The following is a 27,424-nucleotide window of genomic DNA, read 5'->3' as shown; positions in this document are numbered from 1 at the left end:
TAATTCAGATAAAGCAGTTACTACAATGACTGGCACACAATAAGCACTGAACAAACCTAGCTATTAATAATTTTTTCCACTGTTACTTAATTTTTGAGAATCACTGGCTGAGATAATACTGCTTTTTGAAAATTAATTAGGGTACAAAAAGTGTATCAAATGAAAAAAGCCTGCTTTGAGTGAAGATGATATTTTTAATCCACTCCCATCCCCCTGAGCCTCATTTAAGACAACAAAATCAGAATAAAACAAAAAGAATCAAACTCTACATTCAAAGAGAAAGAAATGATCAAAATCTAATCTCCTGATCATGAAGAATATCTACACAACAGGGAAATAGGGATAAAACGTGAAGCCTATACAGAGTTCCTCAAAAGCAGGAAGGATATATAGACTCAGCTAAAAGAAATGTTCAGCCTTGAAATGCTCTAATAAAGACATTTGATTAGAGCCATAACATCTAGGTTGGGCAAGTCATTTTCTGATTGAGAAGTGCCCCGGGTCCTCCTCATTCAACCTCGCAGAACAGCAGGGCAGATGGAGCTAAGAGATGAGGAAGAGCACTCACCAGCGATGCCTTTAGTTCCCACCATAAAGGCTGCAAACTGAAGGAGATGTGGAAGAATGAAACAGGGAGAGGAAGGAGGGAGCACAGCACCGAGATCCTAAGATTAAAAAGGTTTTACTGTCAATCTATGATGACATAGAGGGAGTTTATGAGACTAACAGCTGAATGGGACAGTAGAACCATTCACCCTGCCTTGCTGAGGGAGTTTATGAGACTAACAGCTGAATGGGACAGTAGAACCATTCACCCTGCCTTCTCAGCACAATGTGGCAGCAACACTGCAACAAATAGCTGGCTCACTCTCACCTGTAGGTTATAACTAGAAAGGAAGAGGTTTGGGACTTGGGCATACATATGCATAAGTAAGGGGAAAAGCACAGTAAGCAAAAAGCAAATATATATCTTATGTAAAGTGGCAACACAGAGAGAAAATCTTAATACTAACAAGTAAATAAACAGTACATGTTTCCAATGACAAGGACAGTTTGTATGTCAGCATATAATTTCACCCTCATCCTTAAATGATAGTTTAGCTGTATATAAAATTATACACTGAAAATATTTGAAGTAGATTTTTAGTTTACTAATTGCTTCCCTGGACTAGTGGATGTTGTGTTTTCTAGCTCATTGAACAAGCTAGGTAGCCCTTCGTGGATGCCAATTTTAGGCAGAAAGCTAAGTTCCAGCTTGTGACTTGCAAAGGCCAGACATATCACCTACCCCACATGGACATTTCAGTGCTAGCATCCAGTTTTGTGTTTGTTTATTGAAGGATAGTTGATTTACAATGCTGTGCCAATCTCTGCTGTACAGCAGAGTGACTCAGTTATACACATACAGACATTCTTTTTTAAAATATTCTTTTCCATTATGGTTTATCCCAGGAGATTGGATATAGTTCCCTGTGCCATACAGTAGGACCTTGGTGTTTATCCATTCTAAATGTAATAGTTTGCATCTACCAACCCCGAACTCCCAGTCCACCCCTCTCCCTCCCCTCTCCCCCTTGGCAACCACAAGTCTGATCTCCATGCCTGTGAGTCTGTTTCTGTGTTGTTGATAGGTTCATTTGTGCCATAATTTTAAATTCCACTTCTAAGTGATATCATATGGTATTTGTCTTTCTTTTTCTGACTTACTTCACTTAGTATGATAATCGCTAGTTGCATTAGCATCCAGTTTTAAGACCATCAGATTGGGTATACTGTGAGCCATTTTTTAATAAATACTGCTCACTGCTTGGTCTTTGTGTAGCCTCTGGCACTTGGGAATTTCAGTTTCTTACTCTTTTTTGTCTGTTTTTTATGTTTATCCAGGATCTCTATTCATTTGGAAAAGCACCAGCCCACCACATTGCATAGAAGTTTTTCACTCTGCTTTTTAAAATTCTCTCCCTTTGCCTTCGCAAAGAGCAAAATTTCATAGTTTTTCCTATACCTTACTAGCTGCTTCTTCTCAGTCTCTTTTCTAATTAATTATTAAATGTTGACATTATTCTAAATTGGTCCTAATTCTTTGGTCTGGGTTATTCTGTTACTATGGCTATATTTTTTTCTATGTGGACAACTGGAAAGGTTATTATAATTATTTTGAAAGTTCTCTTCTCTTGAAGGCTATGACTGTTCTCAGAGCTTACTTGCTACCTAGGTTGTGTCTCCAAGAGAGAAGGCTTGGAGCCTGGATGCTGCATGTGTGGTGATCATCCAACCTCTCTCTTTTGCTCAATCATATCTCCCTGGAGACATTACAACTTCTACTTAAAGTGTTTCAACAATTTTACTTTTTCCTTCATATTTTAGTATATGTAGCGCTATTGTAAGAAGCAATATATTTTCATTGTAAAAAAACGATTGCAAAAAATACAAAAAAATATTTAAAAATAAAATACATAAAAGTAAATACATAAATAAATAACATATATTTCTACCACTAGGATATGATTGTTACTGACATTTTTGCGAGCCTCTCACTGTTGTGGCCTCTCCCATTGCGGAGCACAGGCTCCGGAAGCGCAGGCTCAGAGGCCATGGCTTATGGGCCCAGCTGCTCCGCGGCATGTGGGATCTTCCCGGACCAGGGCACAAACCCGTGTCCCACTGCATCGGCAGGCAGACTCTCAACCACTGCGCCACCAGGGAAGCCCTGTTACTGACATTTTTTTGACTATCATTTCAGCAGTCTCTCCATGCTCATATTGAAAGGAATAAATGGATGCAATTTTATAAATATTTTCTTTACATGCTTTAAGACTGTCACATGTAATTACTTGATTTAATTGAGTTTAAATTTCAAAGAAGAAAAACAAAATGAAGGGTAACTAATAGTCAATCAAAACCATCTTTAAAGGGGTCTTTCCCAATGTAATTACACTTCAAGGTCATGACTATCAATATCTTCCCTATACTTACTGAGTAACCTACTCATAGACAGATTTACTGAATTGTATTTTACCAATATTCAGAAAAGAGAGTAGCTGTAATGTCCTCTTATTGAAAGGACTGTAAGCATCTCAAAGTTAAATCTCCAATGTGAAACTCCTGGTCTCCACCTCCAAGCCTCTTCTTCCTGCAGTCTGCCTATCTCTGAAATAGTAACTTTATTCTGTCAATTGTTCAGGCCAAAAACCTTTAGGCATCTCTGTCTCTTTACCTTCCCTTATACTCTAAATCCAATCTCTCATTAAATTCTGTCAGTTGTGTTTTCTGGATATCCTTATAACCCAATCACTTCTCACAGCGTAGTTATAATCCTAATCAACATAACTTGCATCATTCATATGAACTATTGAAATATTATATTTTACTGCTGTAGCATATTTTAATACCAAGGTCCCTTTGCTTTGCCCACAGAGTTAGGTGCAGTGCCCAATCCCATAGCTGGGTGAAGTTAGATAGCAGTGGCCAACTGTACCTACTATGAGTAGAAATATCTAAGAAGTTTTCATGGAAATATAGAAGATAAATATAACTCAAGAGGAGTGTAGATAATTAATTTTCAGTGTGTGATAATTTTCTCTAATATGATAGCATGGGCCAAAGTAAGAAATAAATTAATGTCACAGATTCTAAAATTTAAAAAGAAGCAAACAACAGAAGAGAGGGCTGCAGAGCAAAAGATAGGCAATTGTGAAGATCTGTAAACACCCATCAGTAAATCTCATGACAATGACTCCAGTAGAAATGAACCTCATAAACTTAATGGAACACAGTCCAGTGATATTTTGTCCCTTGAAAAAGAACCTGATGAAATACGGAGTCAGAGACTCACCTGTGGGCAGCGCTGGGATGAGCTGAGAAGCAGGAGATGCTGTGGGCCCTTGAACCCTGGCCTGGGCCATCTAGAGCCACGGGGTACACTGTGTGCAGGCCTACGACCATGACATGTGGACAGATAAGATGGGTGGGAGCCCTCCTGCCTGCAGCCCACCATGGATCCTCTAATCCTGCCATGGACACCACCATCCAGTTATGGCCCCCCACTCCTGCTGTGGACACCCCCATCCCATTAGCGCACAAGAGGTCTTCTGGGATGGGTTAGAACTCTACCTAGAAGAAGAGACAGGGCATGCCCTAACTACACCAGGTGTAGATGGGATTCTGGATACAGATGGTTGGTCCACGTGAGTTCCACATAGAAAGAAAGAGAGAGAGAGGGAGGGAGGGAGGGAGGGAGGAAGGAAAGCAAGGAAGGAAGGAAGGAAGAAAGAAAGAAAGCAAGAAAGACGGAGTCAGAAACAAACAGCTGATTAAATATGTGGAGAGTAGCGATAGCTTAGGGAAAATTTTAGAGGGAGAATCAAACAACTTAGAATGAGAAGATCTGGGAAAATGAAGAAAATAACCATAGGGTACCAGAATAAAGAGCATAACTAAAAATGTTTCTTACGATGGTGGTCCAGGAAATGAAAACAGACTCATCATAGAAACACAGTAAACCACACACTTTATGTGACCTTCAACAAAGTCCTTCACTGTGTGCACAGTGTACAAGCAGTGAGATTGGCCATATTTGAAAAATGTAGCATCTCATGCGTATGTGTGCAGTCTGAGTTCCTAGACCCTATTGATTCAGAATATACTTTCAAGAACATAGATACTTTTATACCAGTTTTTCATTTCTGTCTGGAAATTTAATTTACATTTCTGAGCACACATTTCAATTCAGAATTGTAGGGGCAAAAAAGCTTTCTTGTATCCCCTCATTTTGTTGAAATGTTTGCCCTCAACATGTAAGAGTATTCTATTCACACAATGCCCAGACCCAGCTTCCTTTCTGGAACAATTGTACCCAGAAAGCATCTTCACAGTATGAATCTGCTCCTGTGAACTTCTTTTTCTACATGATTCATGGAGGTGAAGACAGAGAGCAAGAGATATATCATTACGTACTCTGGATTTTTTCCTTCTTGATCTATTTACACAGCACTGCCCAAGTAGAGTCTGAATTTTGCTGTTTCACACTGGTTAAGAAGATTTCAGTCTGGCTATGAAGCTCCTCAAATAGTAATGGATAAAACAATGTTTAACACAACACACACCCCAGGAGGTGTTTTTCTTGAGTAAATAAGAGTGATGTCTTTACTGGATGACCTCCCTCAGGATCTGGACAAAATATCATTCATGTATTTGCACCCAGAAGTTAGTTCCCTGATTGTTGCAATACAACCAAGAAGTCTTGATGTTTTTAGGTCAGCCTCCTTTTGAACACTCATCCATAGATTTTGAATTCAAATGGAGATTGTATCATACTAAATTCCAGTTGATCCAACTTTGCAAACTCACGGAGCCAGAAGATTTCTTTTGTTATGGGCTCACACAAAGTCTATAAAGTCCATTGAAGGAGGATATTCTGTTATCATAACAAAAATATGAACAATAATAACAAAGGTAACAGAATTACCAGGAAAAATTTCCAGACTTCTCTTAGAGCTGGTTCACATGAGTGCTTCCTATGGCTGTGGAAGCCTAGAAAAGAGTAGTTCATAAGACATTTTATTAGCATAGAAACTTCTAGTGAGTTCAGTGGAAAATGTATAAACACAAAAAGAATCAAAGATATTGTAAATGTCTCTGCCACTGCGAACAAAATTAAGAACCTGGGTCAATATCTCTTCATATAACCAATGTCCAAACCACCAATCAAATAAGTGATAGGCACATGAGACCTTCAGATAATGAGCAAAGAAAGGGCTTTTCTTTCTCCCAGACATTGAAAAATAATAGCATACAAGCTGAATCTAAGTAAGCATAGCCTATCCTATCAGGAAATAAACTATATTAATAGTATTATCAGAAGAACTACATTCCAGCTTTAAAAGAAAAGTTTATATTCTGTACGGATACAACTTCCTCGTCTTCAGAAGAAGATAACCAGCAAGACAGACAATACACAAGTAGTGGAAGTTGTTCCTCCAATCCTGGTCATAGCTAATTCAGAAATGACAGCAGAGGGACAGTCCACAGATGCTGAAGAAAGAGTTCCATGGACCCTGTCCACTGAGGCACCGAGTGTGGTGTCAGCCAGGGTGGTTATAGCAGCACAGCTGTTGATGTCCCACCACCACAGTCAGAACTGAGTTCAGAATAGGATGCTCCTTGGGTTGTGAGGCCTGGAAACATGACAAACAGAAAGTTTCTGTCACCTCAGAAGAATTTACACCAGGACTTTGAAATTGGATAAATACAGTATGAAAAAAAAAGTTTGTAGTGTCATTTTATTCATTAACATAGGAGAAAAATACTGAAAAATAATAGCTGAATAATCTGTAACATTTACAAAGATATGTCGTTCATTTTTTTCTGCTGGTATTTTTATTTTATATTGGCGTATAGTCAGTTAACAATGTTGTGTTAGTTTCAGGTGTACAGCAAAGTGATTCAGTTATACACATACACGTATCTATTCTTTTTCAAATTCTTTTCACATTTACGTTACTGTAGAGTATTGAGCAGAGTTCCTTGTGCTATACAGTAGGTCCTTGTTGGTTATTTTAAATATAGCAGTCTGTACATGTCAGTCCCATACTCCCAATCTATCCGTGCCCACCACCCTTTCCCCCGGTAACCATAAATTAGTTCTCTAAGTCATTGAGTCTGTTTCTGTTTTGTAACTAAGTTCATTTGTATCTTTTTTTTTTTTTTTTTAGATTCGGCATATAAGCTATAGCACATGATATTTGTCTTTCTGTGTCTGACTTCACATAGTATGATAATCTCTAGGTCCATCCATGTTTCTGCAAATGGCATTATTTCGTTCTTTTTTATGGCTGATATTCCATGGTATATATATACCACTTCTTTATCCATTCCTCAGTCAGTGGACATTTAGGTTGCTTCCATGTCTTGACTATTGTAAACAGCACTGTGATGAACATCGGGGTACACATATCCTTTCAAACTATGTTTTTCTCCAGATATATGCCCAGGAGTGGGAATGCTGGATCATATAGTAGCTCTGTTTATAGTTTCTTAAGGAATCTCCATACTGTTCTCCATAGTGGCTGTACCAACTTACATTCCCACCAACAGCATAGGAGGGTTCCCTTTTCTCCACACCCTCTCCAGCATTTACTGTTTGTAGACATTTTGATGATGGCCTTTCTGACTGGTGTGAGGTGATATCTCATTGAAGTTTTGATTTGCATTTCTCTAATAATCAGTGATGTTGAGCATATTTTCATGTGTCTCTTGGCCATCTGTATGTCTTCTTTGGAGAAATGTCTATTTAGGTCTTCTGCCCATTTTTTGATTGGGCTGTTTGTTTTTTTGATAGTGAGCCACATGGGCTGTTGGTAAATTTTGGAGACTCCTTGCTGGTTGCATCATTTGCAAATATTTTCTCCCATTCTGTGGGTTATATTTTCATTTTGTTTATGGTTTCTTTTGCTGTGCAAACGCTTTTGAGTTTCATTAGGTCCCATTTGTCTATTTTTGTTTTTATTTCCATTACTCCAGGAGACTGCTTGGAAAAGATATTGCTGTCATTTATGTCAGAGTGTTCTGCCTATGTTTTCCTCTAAGAGTTTTATAGTATCTAGTCTTACATTTAGGTCTTTAATCCATTTGGAATTTATTTCTGTGCATGGTGTTAGGGAGTGTTCTAATTTCATTCTTTTACATGTAGCTGTCCAGTTTTCCCAGCATCAGTTATTGAAGAGACTGTCTTTTCTCTGTTGTATATTCTTGCCTCCTTTCACATAGATTAATTGACCATATGTGCGTGGGCTTATCTCTAGGCTTTCTATTCTGTTCCATTGATCTATATTTCTGTTTTTGTGCCACTACCATGCAGTTTTGATAACTGTAGCTTTGTAGTATAGTCTGAAGTCAGGGAACGTGATTCCTCCAGCTCCGTTTTTCTTTCTCAAGATTGCTTTGGCTATTTGGGGTCTTTTGTGTAACCATACAAATTTTAAGATTTTTTTGGTTCTATTTCTGTGAAAAATGCCATTGGTAATTTGATAGGGATTGCACTGAATCTCTAGATTGTCTTGGGTAGTATAGCCATTTTGACAATATTGATTCTTTCAGTCCAAGAATATGGTATTTCTTTTCATCTGTTTGTGTCATCCTCGATTTGTTTCATCAGCATCTTACAGTTTCCAGAGTACAGGTGTTTTGCTTCCTTAGGTAGGTTTATTCCCAGGTATTTTATTTTTGATGTGATGGTAAATGGGGTTGTTTCTTTAAATTCTCTTTCTGATCCTTCATTGTTAGTGTATAGGAATGCAAGAGATTTCTGTGTATCAACTTTGTATCCTACAACTTCACCGAATTCACTGATGAGCTCTAGTAGTTTTCTGGTGGCATCTTTAGGATTTTCTATGTATAGTATCATGTCATTTGGAAACAGTGACAGTTTTACTTCTTCTTTTCCAATTTGGATTCCTTTTATTTCTTTTTCTTCCCTGATTGCTGTGGCTATGACTGCCAAAACTATGTTGAATAAAAGTGGCAAGAGTGGATATCCTTGTTTTGTTCCTGATGTTAGAGGAAATGCTTTTAGCTTTTTACACAGTTGAGTATGATGTTAGCTATGCGTTTGTCATATATGGCCTTTATCATGTTGAGGTAGGTTCCCCCATGCCCACTTACTGGAGAGTTTTTATCATAAATTGGTGTTGAATTTTGTCAAAAGCTTTTTCTACATCTATTGAGATGATCATACGGTTTTTATTGTTCAATTTGTTAATATGGTGTATCACATTGATTCATTTGCATATATTGAAGAATCCTTGCATCCCTGGGATAAATCCCACTTGATCATGGTGTATGATCCTTTTAATGTGTTGTTGGATTCTCTTTGCTACTATTTTGTTGAGGATTTTTGCATCTATATTCATCAGTGACATTGGCTTGTAATTTTCTTTTTTTGTGGTATCTTTGTCTGGTTTTGGTATCAGGGTGATGGTGGCCTCATAGAATGAGTTTTGGAGTATTATTTCCTCTGCAGTTTTTTGGAAGAGTTTGAGAAGGATAGGTGTTAACTCTTGTCTAAATGTTTGATAGAATTTGCCTGTGAAGCCATCTGGTCCTAGACTTTTGTTTGCTGGGAGTTGTTTAATCACACTTTCAATTTCAGTACTTGTAATTGGTTTGTTCATATTTTATATTTCTTCCTGGTTCAGCCTTGGGAGATTGCACCTTTCTAAGAACTTTTCCATTTCTTCTAGGTTGTCCATTTTATTGGCATATAGTTGCTTATTGTAGTCTCTTATGATCCTTTGTATTTCTGTGGTATCCATTGTAAATTCTTCTTTTACATTTCTTATTTTATTGATTTGAGCCCTCGTTTTTGTTTTTTTTTGGTATTTTGATGAGTCTGGCTAAAGGTTTATCAGTTTTGTTTATCTTTTCAGAGAACCAGCTGTTAGTTTCATTGATCTTTCTATTGTTTTCTTCATCTTTATTTCATTTATTTCTGCTCTTTATGACTTCTTTCCTTCTACTAACTGGATTTTGTTTGTTCTTTCTCTGGTTGCTTTAGGTGTAAGGTTTGGTTGTTTATTTGAGATTTTTCTTGTTTTTTGAGGTAAGATTGTATTGCTATAAACTTCCCTCTTAGAACTGCTTTTTCTGCATCCCATAGGTTTTGGATCATCATGCTTTCATTTTCATTTTTCTCTGGGCATTTTTTAATTTCCTTTTTTGATTTCTTCAGTGATCCATTGGTGTTTTGGTAGCATATTAGAAGTCAACTACAAGAAAAAACTGTAAAAATCATTCATTGTTCTTCTGGCTGTGATTGGCTAATTATAGCATACCGATACATCTACCAAAAACACAATAAAACCATGTGAATTACTAAAAAACGTCTGGCTGAAGAAAGCAGAGAGCTGAGAGGCAGTCAGGTATTAAGGGGCCAGGGTCCATGAGTCAGAAAGGCAGAACATGGAAATGGCCCTTATGCTCAATTTTTAATAGTCCTATGTTGCTTGAGGCAGAAAAAGTCAAACTTTGACTTGCCAAGTAGAAAGGACCTTAAAGCACATTTAAAACTCTTAGGTGAAGTGGAGGTGAACGAGAGTGTGACCTAATCTAACAAAAGCCTTAAAAGGCTTGATAGTTTAATAAATGAAAAATAAAATAGTTTACCTGTTTTTATTTCCGTGAGATTGAATATATTTTCAATTACTCATTAGACAATTACTTATCTTCCTTTATGGATTGGTTGTTCATGAACCCTTGATAATACTGACTCTTTATTTGCCATTTCTGTTGTAAAAGTTTTCATCCTATTTTAATGCTGTTGGCAAATATAACTGTCTTCTTCTTGATATTGGGTTTCTCAGTATACATAACTACATTAAATTCATGGCATTATTATGTGACTTTTATAACTTCTTTAATATTTACTAATTTCTATAGTCTCCATCAATATAATAAATGAGTAACAAGATTCAGTAATACTTCATTCTATTTTATTCACTCTTTTGTGCATTTTTATGGACTCATGGCACCTTATAGGCTTTATATAGTTAATCAACAACTGTTACTATTCTGCTTTGAGTATTCAGATTATCACAGATGTCTGCCTAAGGAGACCCTTTTGTGCTTACGTTTCATAGATCTTGGAAAATGTTCTTATTTTCCATCACTAACATAGTTCAAATGCTCCAAGTTCAACCATGCCCTAGACATGATTCCTTTTAGCAAAAAAGTGGGAAAATGTTTGTTTTAAATCATTTGATTGCCAAGGTTGCATATTATGGTGACATCGTTTCTAGGCCATTTTAGTAGACAAAATGAGGAAGAATATTTTTTAAAGGAATATAGTATTGATACATAGTACAATTTAGATGAATTTTTAAAAATTCATTTATTTATTTTATTCTTGGCTGTGTCGGGTCTTAGTTGCAGCACATGGGATCTTCATTGCGGTGTGCGGGATCTTTCGCTGTGGCGCGCAGGTTTCTCTCTAGTTGTGGCATGCGGGTTTTCTCTTTCTAGTTGTGGTGTGTGGGCTCCAGAGCACGTGGGCTCTGTAGTTTGCAGCACACAGGCTCTCTAGTTGAGGCACATGGGCTCAGTAGTTGTGGCACGCGGACTTAGGTGCCCTGTGGCAAGGGGGATCTTTGTTCTCTTACCAGGGATCAAACCCACATCCCCAGCATTGGAAGGCGGATTCTTTACCACTGGACCACCAGGGAAGTCCCAGGAAGAATATTTTTTAAATGAGTTGATATTCACTTTGTTAATTTGATTTAGCATTATTAGCTCTATAAATGTATACCTTTCTCTTATTGAAGACCTGGGTTATCAACAAAGCACTAATTTACTTTATCTGACAGTATAAAATGAATTCAACTAATTTTTATCTTATATAGTTCATAATAACCGAGCTATAGTTTTCTCCAACCCCAAGAAACAACAAAACCAGGAACATTTGCTAGTCACCTACTTCGGCAAATCAAGGGAGAAATCTAGGCAACTGGCCTTGTGCTGCTGAATGGGTTGATGCCAGCCAGACAAGAGTTAGATAAGGAATTCCTTAGAAAGAAAAACTTAGTTTCGGTGTTAGACTACCTCAGTTTAACCCTAAGTCCCCCAATAAGTAGTTGCATAATTTTTATTTTATTATGCCATTGAAATTGAGGAATTTATTGGTTTTAACAACCTATACTATCCCAATTAAGGATAGTATAGAAAGTTATAATAATGGCTCCCAATGAATCATGTCTCCCTGAGTCCATACTGCAGTTGGTAGGTGAGAGGCCAACATGGGGAAGAAGGCAGGCACCCCTGCTGACAGCCAGCACCATAGCCGCAGACACATGAGGAGGACTAGTTTGGACTTTCTCTCCCAGCTGCATGAATGAGAGCAAATATCATTAGAAAAACCACCCAGTCGGCTATCAGAATTATGATATATAAAGTCATTTTTTGAGCCTCTAAATTTGGGATTATTTGTTATGTGGAAATAAGTAAGTGATGCAAAATTTTTGGATTTAATTCTAAGAGTGATGGGGAGCCACTGAAAAAATTCAGGCAAAAAAAATAGGTGGAATTATCAGATTTTATAGAAGGTGATACTGAAGAATTAAAATTTTTTAAAGAGTCTCAGCTGCAGGATAAATTTTGGAGTTGAGAGTTGCATTTTAAGCCAAGAGAATATGGAGTACACAAAGAAGATCATTCAGAATGAAGTTCATAAAAAATTTAGCATTTAACATGTGGGCAGAGTAGAGTACCTGTCATATTAGACAAAACAATCCAAAAGGAAAATGTTATGGTATCAAGGAAACCAAGGGAGAACGGTAGTTTTTTAGGAGTAAATCATTTTCAATAATATTAAATTATCCTGAGAGGCTGGGACTATATGCCATCAACTGAGATAGAACTTACTGTTTAAATTATCTCATTTAGTAATATTTGGGTAGCATCACATGGAAAGAATCTATTAATAAGTCCCTCTTGTACTTTTTTTTGTTTAAAAAAAAGTGAAAAAACAAAAAACAGCCTCCAGTTGGACTTTGATATTTACCAAATGTATGTCTAAAACTAAAAGATTACAGGATTTTGAAAACAATAAGAACTTATGTTGTATGCATTAATAATGGTATAATTACAAAAAAACACTGGCCTTCACTGGCTTATTGGTTCTTCACAAATACAATAGAAATCACATGGAGGGTCTTATAATTCCTATTACATCATTAAAAATAACACATTAAAGTCATGCATAGAGCTCCTCATGCATAGAGCTCCTCACTACTTAGACTCTTTGGTCCCAAGACAATAATCCAATCTTTTAAAATTGCTTTTCATTGGTTCCTGACAAGTGCCATTTTAATTATTCCTTAATGCTTTCTAAGAGAAAAACTTTAATACTGTGCACAAAATCCTCTGAGAGAATGATGTTCTAGGAAAAGATTGCATCCACAAACACAAATGATGAAAACTCCAAATTCTGTAATCTTTTATCTACGGTAGAGGAACGGGATCGCTTGTGAGACCCTTGACACCAAGATATATATATATATATATATATTTTTGTGTGTGTGTGTGTGTGTGTGTGTGTGTGTGTATGTGTGTGTGTGTGTGTGTGGTACGCAGGCCTCTCACTGTTGTGGCCTCTCCCCTTGCGGAACACAGGCTCTGGATGCTCAGGCCCAGAGGCCATGGCTCACGGGCCCAGCTGCTCCGTGGCATGTGGGATTTTCCTGGTCCGGGGCACGAACCCGTGTCCCCTGCATCAGCAGGCAGACTCTCAACCACTGTGCCACCAGGGAAGCCCCCAAGAGATATTTTTAAAAGATTTTAAATCTTGGGACATCCCTGGCAGTCCAGTGGTTAAGACTTCTCCTTCCAACGCAGCGGGTGCGGGTTCAATCCCTGGTCAGGGAGCTAAGATCCCACATGCCTCACAGCCCAAAAACCAAAACATAAAAACAGAAGCAATACTGTAACAAATTCAATACAGACTTTAAAAATGGTCCATATCCAAAAAAAATGTTTTTTTATATCTCTTTCAAAGATTTAGTTCCTCAAGGTTTTCCTTAAGTTTATATTCCAGAGAAACTCCCGATTGATTTATCAAAGTAAACACTTAGGAAATGAACAAACTAGCATTTAAAATTAATTATGCCTCAGTGCAGCATCCATATACTTGTCTCTGATTTTTATCTGTACAAAGTGGCTTAAGGCAGTGTTCTCCAAACTGTTATTCTTAAAGTACTAATAAACAAGTCCTAGCATCCTCACGGCAGCCTCCGTCATGCAAGACATTGTGTATCTTTACAGCCTGCATGAGGGACAAAGGGTGGGAATTGTGAGCACTGGTCAGGCACTTCACCCAGCTACCTACTCACCATCAAGCCACCTGGTCAGAAAAAAAATTTTTTTTTTTCCTGAGGTCCTTTCCAAGACAGGAAATAACAGGAAGAAAGAACAGTTTCAAGCCCTGCCAAAAGAGAGTAACAGGGATCAGATATACCTTCCTACTTGAAACCACTAAAAAACTGGATAAAATACATGAAGCAATGATTTCAAGACATTGGGCATCAGGCAGTAAAGGACAGTGATCCATGAGAAACAGGAAACAAACAAGTATATATCTGCTTATATATACATATGTCAAGATATATCAAATTTTATAAATGTGCAGTTTATTGTGTATCAATTATATGTATATATATTCTTTTTTTCTGAATAAATCCTTTAAAAAAATAAAAGAGATGGATATCCTGATTCTGTATTGTCAGGGCAACCTCCACCTCTAATCTATAATTTGAGGCTAAGAGATCCTTTTAGTCTTCGAATTTGAACCAAGTAATTTTTTTTTAATTTTTATTTGAGCTCATGTAAAGTTATGATGTTAAAAAAAATTCCCAGTTAAAGATGAACAAGGATTTTTGTCAGTCTTTTATTATTGGTGTTTGTAGTTACGGGGAGGCAACTGTTTAATTTGTCTCAAAATACTCCAACAGTGCATAAAGTTTTGGAGAAAGAGACACGTGAGGAAAGATTAAAAACCTGGAACTAGAAAGCTAAAGGGAGCCTCAAGAAGTCTTCACATATATCATCAGTTGTCATTTGTCTTAACCAAAGATAGAATAGAAATTAGGGCTAAGTAAAACTACATAATGAAGACTGTATATTACATACAAAGGACAATTTTCTGGCTCTCAGAAGTATCATCTTATAAAATGTATACTTGAGGCAAGGATATTTGGGATAGAATTTTATTTGTCTGAGCTATTTTCAGTGTGGTATATTCAGAAGGCTTGTAGAGAGGATAATTCCTCCTCCATTGTTATGTGAAAGCTAGTCAAAATATGAAAAAAAAATCCCATTTATACTCATAGCTGATTGTGTGACATCTTCTGCTTTTCTCTAAGAAGAGGATTGTATAGATGATGTTAAGAACAAGAGTTCCAAGGTGGAAAAAGCAGCTCCCTTGATTCCTGGGCATTTCCAGCTCTTGCCTCCTCATGAGGCCTGGCATAATGTCCTGCCATGTATACCTCTAGTTAAGCCACGTGTTTACTTAACCTGGTTTGAATAGCTTTATGTTGCGTATAACCAACAACCCCGAGTCACTGGGGAAATTTACCAGAATTGCTCCTTCTTATGACTACGAAGCACCATCCAGGCAAGAACTCCCAGGTGCTCACTTCCCTGGAACCCAAAATTTCAAATGCAAGAATCTTTCACTTTCTGGAGCTAATTTGTACATAGACTGGTTTTAGGAAAATGGAGCATTTGAATGAAAATATATTGGTGGTTCAAAGCCACACACACACAAAAAAGAGTTCCAAGGTTTTTCTGTATGTATTTATTTTTATTGATTCACTCTAGAATGTAATGAACTTTTTATATCTATACATTTAGAATTGTATTTGCCTAAAGAAATTTCTCTTATGTCATATCTTTGATTAGTTCGTATTTTATTCAGTTGTGTCCTTTCCTTGTAACATAAATGGAGCATGTCTTTATTCTCCTTTTCAAGTTAAACAGTAATAGATGCTTAGTGCAACAAAGGCAACAATGCTGTACAATTCTCTCTCTCTCTCTGTGTCTGTCTCTCTCTCTATCTACCTATATTCCACCTCTAGATGTAAGCAATACTAAAGCTCTTACTCATATAAATATAAACAAGATATATACAAAACTATATTGGTCTTATTTGTAAAGAGTGATTTAACTTTTTTTTCTAACTGAAATAGGTATAACTAACACACATATTCATATGACAGCATACTTGTGCTCTTTAACTTCTAATTTTTAAAAATGCTAAATCCATAAAACTCTCAAGAATAATACATTGAAGAGCCATATACCCTTCATCTAGACTACAGTTTATTAATTGTTATTATTTTGTGAGTCAGCTGAAGTAACTGGCAGGAATCATAGCCCTTCATCTCTAAAACTTAGAATACGGAGGGCAATTAAAAGAGCATGTGGGAGAAAAATATTACTGTTATTTTTTACCTTGTGTTAGATCTGAATTTTCTGACCCAAATACAGTTATCAAATTCAACAAATTTAACATTGAGAAAAAATATTATCAGGGCTTCCCTGGTGGCGCAGTGGTTGGGAGTCCGCCTGCCGACGCAGGGAACGCGGGTTCGTGCCCCGGTCTGGGAAGATCCCACATGCCGCGGAGCAGCTGGGCTCATGAGCCATGGCCGCTGAGCCTGCGCTTCCGGAGCCTGTGCTGTGCAACGGGAGAGGCCACAACAGTGAGAGGCCCGCGTACCGCAAAAAAGAAAAAAAAAAAAATTATCAAATATAATCCGTATTCAGATTTTCACAAGTGTCTTCATAGAAAAGATAGAGTTTTTCTTTCTCTTTCTGACCCAAGATCCGAACGAGGGCCATGAGTTGCATTTATTTTTTGTCTCTTAAGTCTTCCTTAATGTGGAACAGCTTCTTTATTTTTCTTGACTTTATTATTTTTTTTTAAGAAAACAGGCCAAATGTTATGAAAAGTGTTTCTCAGTTTGTATTTGTCTGATTATTTTGTCAGGATTACATTCCTGTCAAGCATTTTTGGCAGGAATACCACAAAAGTGACACTGTGTCCTCCTTAGAGCATCAGATCACCTTCCTTTTTTCCCATTATTGGTCATGAAAACGTTGATCACTTGGTTAACATGATACCCACCAGATTTCCACACTGTAAACACACTTTTCCCTTTTTTAGTTAACACTTAAGTTATGGGGAAATACTTTGAGACTGTGTAACCATCCTTTCAACCTAGTGGTTTTAACATCCATTGTCTGAGTCAATTAATTACCATAGAGATAGTTTTCTTTTAATCTTGATGTGTTTTTACCCTTCCATGAACTTTTCGTGAAGAAAATCCTTCCTGAGACCGAAACCTCTGGTCTCTTGCAAAACCTCTTTCACCTTCCTTTTGATTCCTCCAGGGATCAGATTTGGTCTCAATATTTCCTCTATTTTTTGCATCCTTACTGCTCAGTGCTGGCCTACGTTCTCCTCTTCACTGAGTTTCTGTGGAATATTTGGTTCTGACAAGAGCTCCGTAGCTGGCTGTATGGCTGTAAGCTGTGCATTTCACTACTTGCATGTAAACTCAATTTTGCAATGTTTTGTTTCCTAGTCATATTGTAGGTCTGAGGCATGGATGGTTTTCTTTTCTTTATCATCTGGAGGAGGATGTATGGAAATATTCCCATTGAAGTAACTGCTATTTTCCTACTAGAATTGGGAAATTCCTTTTGTTTACAATGTGAAATAACCAAGGATAATGTAAAATGCCTTAAATGAGATGTCTTAGCTGAGGGCATGGAATATTGCCTGAGAGTGTGAACAGATTTGAGAATATTTTCCTAGGGGGAGAGACGGCAGGGGGTAGGGTGGGGGTGACACACAGAAAGAGACATAAATTAGGAACAAATAAAGATAGAAAATTTGAAGGAGAACAAGAGACTAAGAGATAAAGTAACAGGAAAAATGAGAAAAACAAAGAAGCAGAGAGAGAAAGAGTGATTAAGAGAGAACAGATCAGAGGGAAATAAAAAGAGCATATGGAAGAAATATATTATTGTTATCTTTACTTTGTGTTAAATCAGATTTAGTGTGTCATAAGTTCAGAAGTCAGCAAAGTAAAACCAGTGAATCACCAAAGTAGTAAAAGTTCGTAAAAGTTTATTGTGCGCACACAAAAATGATGTTCTCAAATAGCACGCAAACCAAAATATGGAATGAGGTTCAAGGGTATATTGTTACAGAGCAGTTTTACATAGTGAGAAGGCAGTAACTTTATTCTTCTTAGTGACTGGTTATAATATTAGGATTTTCTTAAATGATAGGGAATTGGTTAGTGGTGACCTCATATCAACTTTGGGAAACAGTTGAAGTTTTACTTAAGATTTCCAGAGGCATAAACAAGAAATGACTGAGGTCAAGTTAGCCTTACAAAATAAATTTTAATTTTGTTTGTATGACAGTAAACTGGTTTTGTCTGCTCAGGGAATGTTCAAGGCTGGTCTCCATTTGCTTTTTATTTTAACAACTGAATACTTGACTACTTTGACTAGTAAATTTGGCAAAAATATTATAAAAAACCACAGCAGTTGCTTCTACAGGTCCCAGATGAATTTTCTATTTTTAGAAGCTATCTTAACATCACAGATCATTATTTGATAGATTGTACAAAGATCTAGACTTTATAATTCCTGACCAAGGTGAGTATAAAAAGGGAGAAATACTACACTAAATAGTTTACATTAACATATTGCCAGAAATTTGGAATGGAAAGGAAAAAAGAACAGATCCTTAGTTTGATGTCTAGCTGTTTCCCAATTGCTTTGTAAAACTAAAAATGCTGTTTACAGCTTATATGTGGAGTTTTAGGGGCTTCTCAATAGGGGCACTCAGGCTTCACTGATCTTTACTCACCCTTATACTCCCACACTTAAAGAATTTTTCTGTATATATTAATGTTTTATCCAGTGCATAGAATGTGACTTATTTAAATGGTTCAATGACATAAAAATATTGAGTGGGGGAGTTGATGCTTTTCTCTTAAAATCTTCTGCAGTAAATGAACTGTGGCAATCAAGTTTCCAAATTCTGTTAAGCATAAAATGTAAAGTTTGACTATTTTAACTTAGGCAATACATTTAGGCTTTTTTATTTTACAACAGTGAGATAGTATCAAAATGGCCCAGTATAACAGTCCGTTTAATTTGCGATGTGAAAAATACATTTAATATCTGTGATGAAAAGCTGCTCTATTAAACTGAATGGCCTTTTCCCTATTTTTAAATGTCTTAGGTCCTTACAATGAACTTCTAAAAATATCCCCATGCTACTGAATTGCTAGTGCATTAACTGAACATTTCACTTACCATACTACAGATAAATATACACATAAACCATGTTTTATTTAAGACACTTAGCTGGAGTGTGAAACATGGTTAAATGAGAAATATTTAATAACCCAATTTCAAAAGGTCAGCTTTCTATTTTAATTCCTCAGAACCCATAAATTCTTGACATTGCCAGTATTTAATGAAAACTTTATTGACTACTGTGAATAAATTAATGAATGATCTTGTTACTACATCACACGAAAACATCAATTGTCTCTCACGCAAACCCTGAAATTAGTCTTTGTAATGTTAAATAGCTCTATAGCTCCAGCTCTCAAAGAGATTTTAATCCCTGTTAACATCATTTCTTGCTTGGTCTCTCTGCTTTTTCTCTCTTTCGTCCAAACCAAGTGACTGCTGCTTCTTTACCAGTGACAATGTCCTTGCTCTACTCTGCCTTCCTTATCACAAGGTTTATTGAGATACCGAATCATAGAACTACCTCCTCTTTCTGACAGCACCCAGAACTTCCACTTCCATAAGTCCCCAAAATTGCCTGACCAAATCCCAACCCTATTATAGGCTTTTCCTAACACATCTTACTGAAATGACCATGCTTCTCCATGGTGAGTGTTCCTCCGCCCCCTGTTGCAACAATAAACGTAGCTTGTGAAATACAGGTGTACTCCTGGTGGACATTGACACTCCTTTTGTGATTGTCTTCTTCCTGAGTCTATCTAGTCCTTTGAGCATGGCTTGAAGATCCTGCATAAATTAGTCTCTTACTGCTTGCCAACCAATCAACTTTCCCATTCTCTAAATGCTCCGTGCTCAATATTGATAACAACTAAGTAATGAGAAGCAATGAGAACTTTGGAAGAGAAATGGGAGGTAAAGAGGAAAAATAAGAATCCAGATTTGCCATGCAGTCTTGTTTGAAAGAGGAGGAGATTGGGATTGACTGCATCATTGAAATGGAGCAGGACCCCATGGTCCTTCCCCCCACACCTCACCCCCCATCGTCAGCCTGCCTTTTGTCTGTAGAAAAACTTCAGCCAAAGAATAAGTTTAATCAGAGAAGTGGTAAAATGCAAAAACAAAGGAAAACAGTCCAACAAGACTAAATAATAATAGCTTAGTCATTAAGCAAAGTCAAGGACCTTTAGCTCCTCCTCAAGGGCTATACATAATATTCTGAGCCATATCCTTTGAGCTGTCTTAAAGATACTAAAACCTCCATCAGGTGGAGGAAGTTAACTACATGATGATCAGACTGTAGCCATGACACAAGCTGCCACAATTCCAAGAGCTGGCCTTAGGGAAAAGGGAACAAACTGACCCTGGAACTGAAGATTACACAATCAAGGTGATGCTGATCAGACCACCCACCGAATGACCAATTTCAAGATGACTGTCAGAGCTGACTGTACTGTTTTTGCATGTAGCCCCCTCCCTTCACCTATAAAAGCTCTTGCCCACTGATTGTCAGGGTGGGGAGGGGAGGGGAGTTAGCCTTTGGACAGGAGTCTGCTGTCCCCACCAGATTGTTGGCCTCCTAAATAAAGCAAACTTTCCTTTCCGCTAACCTTGCCTCTTTATTGGCTTTAGAGTAGTGAGCAGCCAGACCCCCACTTGTTTCTTGGTTTTGTTACGGCCTTTTAAGGGTTAAAAATTGTAATCTGTAATTAAAGCTACTAAAAATGATAAGGGAAGCATTTCAGTGTGTAAAGCAAGTAGGATATGTATTGTTGGTGAGAGAAGGTATAAAGGAGATATTTTTGTTGAGGAAAAATGATAATTTTTTTCTAGAGCTGGTTATGTCTGGATTGGGGAAGAGCAAGGGACAAATCATATGGATACAAAAAGTGATCAAAGGTTTGTGAAAAAAGGGAACTTTGAGAAAAGACTTTTCTATGTTGTCAGGAGTGATTAACCTTAGATTGGATTTAATTAGGTAAATGAACTTTCTGTATTGTAATTACAGTAAGTTCCCTACATATGAACCTTCAAGATGCAAACGTTCAAGGATGTGAACATGCGTTTGCATGTCCAATCACGTAAGTTAGTTCACATGTCTGGCATACGTTGTCATGTGTGTGCATCCTCTACAAGTGGTTGTGCTTTTGTGTACTGTACAGTACTATACAGAATACAGTAGTACAGTATCTTTATTTCAAGGCCAGGATGTCTGGAAGCAAGCAGAAAAGCAGTGGAGATGTAGCTGGTACTGCTAAGAAGCACCAAGCAATAATGATGGAAACAAAAGTGAAAATAATTGAGAGAGTGGAGTGAGGCAGAGATGGTAGGTGTCACTCGTTCTTATGACATGAATTGTTCAACCATCAGCACGATTCTAAAGAACAAAGACAAGATCATGGAACATGTGAAGTCTGCTGTGCTGATGATGTCGACAATAATATTGAAGAAGCATGGAAAAGTGATGGAGGAGATGGAGAAACTTCTCAGTGTGTGGATGCAGGATCAGCATCAATGTTGAGTCCTGCTCAGCTTAATGCTGATTCAAGAGAAAGCTAAGAGCCTTTATGAAGACTTGAAGAAGAAACATGGCGAAGAATCAGAGGGCACATCCTTTAATGCCAGCCATGGCTGGTTTCATCGGTTCAAGGCTAGAGCCAATCTTCACAACGTAAAAGTAAGTGGCAAGGCAGTGAGTAGCTGCCCGGGAATTTCCTAAAATGCTTTGAGAAATTATTGATGAAGGCACGTATTTACCCAAGCAGGGCTTTAATGTGGATGAGACAGGACTACTGGAAGAGGATGCCAGACCAAAGTTATATCAGCAAGGAGGAAAAGTTGATGCCAGTCTACAAAGCAGCAAAGGATAGGCTAACTCTGCTGTTTGGTGGCAATGCTTCCGGCTATATGAAGCTAAAGCCTCTCTTAGTTTATCATTTAGAGAACACAGGAGCCCTTAAAAACATAGCCAAGGGCTCTCTTCCTGTTGTGTGGAAGAGTAACCCCAAAGCCTGCGTTACACAGGCCATTTTCCAGGACTGGTTTTTCCACCACTTTATCCCAGAGATAAAGAAATATTGCTTGTAGAAGGATGTCCCATTCAACGTTCTTTTGCTGCTCGACAATGCTCCGGGCCACTCCCCCTCCCCCCATTCATGGACAGCTTTCATCTGAACGTCAAAGTAGTGCATTTACCACTGAATACTACGTCACTCATCCAACCTACGGACCAGGGAGTTACAGCAAGTTTCAAGAAATATTATTTAAGTCACACTTTTTGTCAGGCAGTAAAGGCACGTGACAAATCAGGAACAACCTTGCAACAATTTTGGAAGGACTATAACACCTACAAGGCCATAAAAAACATTGACTTTACTTGCCGTGAGGTTACAGCTCTCGCCATGAATGGGGTTTGGAAGAACCTTTTCCCGCAGTTTGTTCATGATTTTCGTGGATTTGAGAAGGTGGATGAGGAGTCCAAAGAGGTCTTCAGCAACTTAGTGAGCCTCAGCAAGAAGCTGGAGCTAGATTTGCAAGAGTATGATTTCACTGAACTCCTTGCTGTGCAACATGAGGAGCTTACTAATGAAGACCTGAATGAATTGGAGGCCCAGAGAAAGGACGAAGAAAGACAAGAGGAAGAAGACGTAACTGAAAAACTGAAGAGATTCACGATGCAGGAAATGGCAAGGGGATTTTCTTTATTTGAGGATACAGTGTTAGCTTTTGAGACATAGGACCTGAATGTAGAACAGTACACAAAGGTTTCAGCAGCCTTTCAGAATGGAATCTAGATCATTTTTTCAAGAGGGTAGATAGAATTGAATCCAGCAAGGAACCAGAACCTGTGCCATCACAGGCGTGAGTGAAATTGCAGCTTGCCCTCCATCTCCTATTGCTGATGATCCTTCAGCTCTACCATCTCCCACCCCCCTCCCTCGTCCAGTCAGTAACTCTTCTTGCCTGTTCACTCGATGCCAGCCCTTGTATGCTAGCTGTTGTACTGTACTACTGTATCTTCAAGGTACCGTGCTGTAAGATTAAAATTGTTTTCTTTATTGTTTTTTATGTATTATTTATTATGTATTGTTTGTGTGAAAAGTATTATAAACCTATTTCAGTACGGTACGATATAGCCGATTGTGTTAATTGGGTACCTAGGCTAACTTTGTTGGTCTTACGAACAAATTGGACTTACAAACGCATTCTCGGGACGGAACTCGTTCATATATAGGAGACTTACTGTAATAGCAAGATACAGGACTGGAATTTGGTTTTCTTTCTCCCTGTTAAAAGAACAAAATTCTCCTGGAGTATTGAGCTACTTTTGATAACAGATTGTTTCTTTCTCTAGCTAAATTTGCATATTCCAAAGGGCCCCTAGGTACCTCAGAAGAAATATTAAAGAAACTAGGATTATTTGATATGTTAAATTATATGGAAAACTTTTGATAACTTTCTGATCAGTACCGCTCAACTGTGTAAGAAATTTAAAGAATTCTAATGGAAAGCTATTGTTTTGCTTCAAACCATATTTTTGACCTCAATGCTCAGGAGGTCAAAAAGACTAACTTAAAACAGTCAAGATAACACGATCAGACCACTGCATGACTAATTTCAAGAGGACTGTCAGAGCTCACTGTGTTGTTTCTGCATGTAGCCCCCTCCCTTCACCTATAAAAGCTCTTGCCCACTGATTGTCGCTGGTGAGGAGTCGGCCTTTGGACGGGAGTCTGCCCTCCCCCTCAGGTTGCCGGCCTCCTAAATAAAGCAAACTTTCCTTTCCACGAACCTTGCCTCTTTATTGGCATTAGAGTGGCAAGCAGCCGGCTCCCCACTTTCAGTAGCACCATGTCTTCAGCATTAGTTTTTTCATAACGGAATCTGAGGAGAGTTGAGTGAGAGACTCTTACAATGCCGTCTGTCCCTTACATAAAGCTCTCATGAACTAAGGCTTTCTGTGGAAAATAACATTATCCTATTAGTTAGCCACAGAATATGAAGGCTGTACCCTAGACCAAGAAAATCAAAGGCTCTGAGGGTGGATCCCAACCATCAGTATTTTTCTAAAGCTCCCCAGGTAATTTCAATGTGCAGCCAAGATTGAGAACCACTACTACAAAGAAAAGCAAGAGAGTAATAAAGAAAATATTCAATTTAGTGGTTGTTCTGGCAGCGGGAGAGGGAGATGCATTCAGAAAGGGACAGTCAGAAGGTTTTTAACTACCTTAGCAATAGTCTATTGCAAAAGTGGGCAATGATGTGTGAGGCTTTTTTAATCTTACTGTTAGAATTGTCATGATCATGCTTCATATACATTATTTTTTGAATTAGGCATTGATTTTAAAATAATTTATAAAATTCAAAAAATACAAATGTGCCTTTTATTTTCAATAATCTAAGAGCAGTTGTTTCAGCCATCACTGATAACATAATCACTTAGATGCCACTAGCTCAGTATATGCCCTGGATATAAACAGCAGAGTTCTGAAAAAACTATTTGGTGTAACACAAAATGAGTTTTTTTGAAGATAATTTATTCAGTAGAGATAAATAAATCCCCATAATGAATATCATGGTCTTTAAAAAAATCTCCTTTATGCAATAAGCACCATCTCCTGTCTCCTATAAATGAAAAGAAACTTAGCATTTCTGAAATTTAGAAATTCTGCTGTTGCTGAGTGGCTCTGATTACGCCAGTCAAAAGGCTCCTCCTCTGAGCTGCTGGAGACCCTGCTAAGGAAGAATTGACACTTCCTTCTTTCTTCTACCCACAGGATACCAATATAAACACAAGGAACACTGATTCCATGGCTCTTCCTTTACTGCCTGGCAAAGTCCCATTTAAAATTTGCAGCTAAATCTTAATGTTCTTCCTTCATGTTCAGGGGAATACTAAATCCCCGTTTATACCTCACAGAAAATACTATCAAAATGGCAGGTTATATATTAGGGAAATTTCTGAGGATTTGCTGATCATGTCAAGATGTTGTAAGTAACTGAGATAAGTCTAGCGGCATTGAAGTGACTTATACTTATTTTGACAGTGATGGCTACTGAATTGATCCTAAAGTAGATGTTATCACTTATTTATTTATTTAAATTGCCATAATGTTCCAATTTGAAGTAAAGCATTTTAAAGATTATAATTACCACAAGGACAGTTTTGCTGGTGTTGTTTTGTTCTTTTCTGCTTCTTAATGGGAAAATAATGAGAAAAGAGACAGTAACAAGGATATGAAGGAGAGCTGAATGCTATGATTGTCACTCCAGGGTTGAATTGATTGATCTGACTTGGTATGGGCATGAGAATTGGAGCTAGATATCAAACAAGATAGGATTCCAAGATTGCAAAATTCTGTTCTACATTTAAGGGCTTGCAGCTGCCTGTGTCCTAGCAAAATCATACAGACAGCCTCTCAACAGTAATGGAAATAAAAAAGGAGTCTGAGGTGAATATGCTTCTAATAATAAACAATTCAGAAATACTTTCTGATGAGAATGATAACAGTGGTGTTGTCTGAATCTCAGTCTGAGGAAGTATCACTAAGTAGGACAGGGGTCCTCACACAGCAGTCCATCTGGCTTATCCCTGTGTTTGTAAATAAATTTTTATTGGTATGTAGCCATGACCATTTGTTTATGTAATGTCTGTGCCGGCTTTCATGCTGCAAAGATCAGCAGAGTTAAGTAGTTGCAACAGTGAACTTTAAGACCTACAAGCCTAAAATAGTTACTGTATGGAAACTTGCACTGATCTCTGAATTAGTAGATGAGAGTAAAGATTTGATTTGAATTCTGGCAGCATTGCTTTTAACTGGGTAACTTTGAACAAGTTGCTTCTCTCTCTTAGTTACCTCTTCTTGAATATTTCTAAGGTATATAGAGTAGTGCCTGGTATATAGTAAACTGTGTAAGTCTTTGAGCTTGTTATGATTGTTGAAATTTGGGTAATGTAACATATCTTGAAAAATGTATCAATGCCGAGATTATTTTAAGAATGCAAAATGCAAAGGGTCATTTTTAATGCAATTTTATTAGCAATCATTATTTTTACAGAATTTCTGGAAATGTCTGTTTTTGCAGAAAACAGTTCTCCATTTCACTATAGACCTTCTAAGTTATGCATCCAGCACATCAGACTTTCCAGAAAGTTATATTTCTTAGATCAATTTTTATTAATCTTATCCTTTTCTTACAAATACATCCTTATGCTTTTTAGCTAATGAGATTCTTCCTCTTGTAAAATTAAGTGCTTAGAAAAATTTTACTTCCTGCGATAGTCCACAAAGGCCTAACTGAATCTTCTTTGGTATTTCCCATGTTATTTATTTATTTATTTTACTTTATTTGTATTTTTTTTTTTTAAAAAAAGATGATGATGATGATCAGTGTACCAAGGATTATGGCATTTGCTCCTTAAGCCATTATTTAAAGAAGAAATATATCGTGTTATGAATTTTACTGTTTAGATAGGGCCACATTTATATGATGGGCTGATTCAGCCAGCTGAAGTTAATGGTGCAGGACTGTCCACACACTCCTTTCCACTGGGCCCGTTCTCTGTGGCCTTCCTTGCCAATAAGGGAAACACTTGGCACTGACACGGTAAATGGCAAGATTTTAACACTGCCTAGGGACTATGTGAGTGCTTAATGAGCCATTTCTCTTTGTTAATGTCTTACTTTGTTAATGTCTTGCTCTGTGGTGTTAGGTCAGTGGGCAAATTGGAACTATAAAGTCCAAGGCTGCCACAAACATCTCTGGTAATAGAATGTGGATTTTTGTCTCTGTGTCTTTATTAGAAAGCATTTCCCATGTTAGTTTTCATGAGACAATGCACTGTTCTATCAGAATGGCAAATATTTCTTTTGTTAATGGGTTAGTTGACCCATTACTGGGATTTTGGCACTGAATTATTTTCATTTTTCAGCTGTACCTTAGACTGTTCCCTATTATACCCTATATATCCCTCAGGTCTGATGTGAATTGTTTGTGGTTTTCATATGTCAACTATGTAATAGCATTAGCAAAGATGAGCTTCATCATTCTCTATCTTCCCGTCAACAATAGTAATAATTTGAGCAGATAATAATAAAAAGGAAAGATCCTAGAATTTGAAATCTGATGAAATTGTAGCAAAAATAAGGATTAAGTCATCTGAACCAATATGAGTTTAATCATAATGCCTGTTATTTTTCCATACATCATCTCACACACACAACAGCAATAGTCTACAGTTCCTTCTTGTCTCTTACCTATTTCATTGCCCTCGTAAGGTATAATATATTTCAGGCTGAGGCACTATGTTATGTTTATTAGGAGCAATGGACTTTAGTCAGACTTCCTGGTTTTGAATATTATTTAGACTACTTAGTAGCAGTGTAACCTAAGACATACTCTTAATTTCTCTAAAGGAAAGTTTCCTCAATTATAAAATAAAGATAACACTACGTGTCCTTCAGAGAATGATTTGAATATCAAGAGATAAAGCATACACATTACTTATTACAGCACCTTGAATATAAAAGGTAATACCATAATTGTTATTTAGATAATAAAAGGAGAATTTGAACTAAAGTGAGTCAACATATTA

The sequence above is a fragment of the Lipotes vexillifer genome, unplaced genomic scaffold (genome assembly GCF_000442215.2).
Source record: "Lipotes vexillifer unplaced genomic scaffold, Lipotes_vexillifer_v1.1 scaffold80, whole genome shotgun sequence".
In the NCBI taxonomy this organism is placed as follows: domain Eukaryota; kingdom Metazoa; phylum Chordata; class Mammalia; order Artiodactyla; family Lipotidae; genus Lipotes; species Lipotes vexillifer.
The sequence above is the reverse complement of the archived record's forward strand: the minus strand, read 5'-3'. Positions refer to the sequence as shown.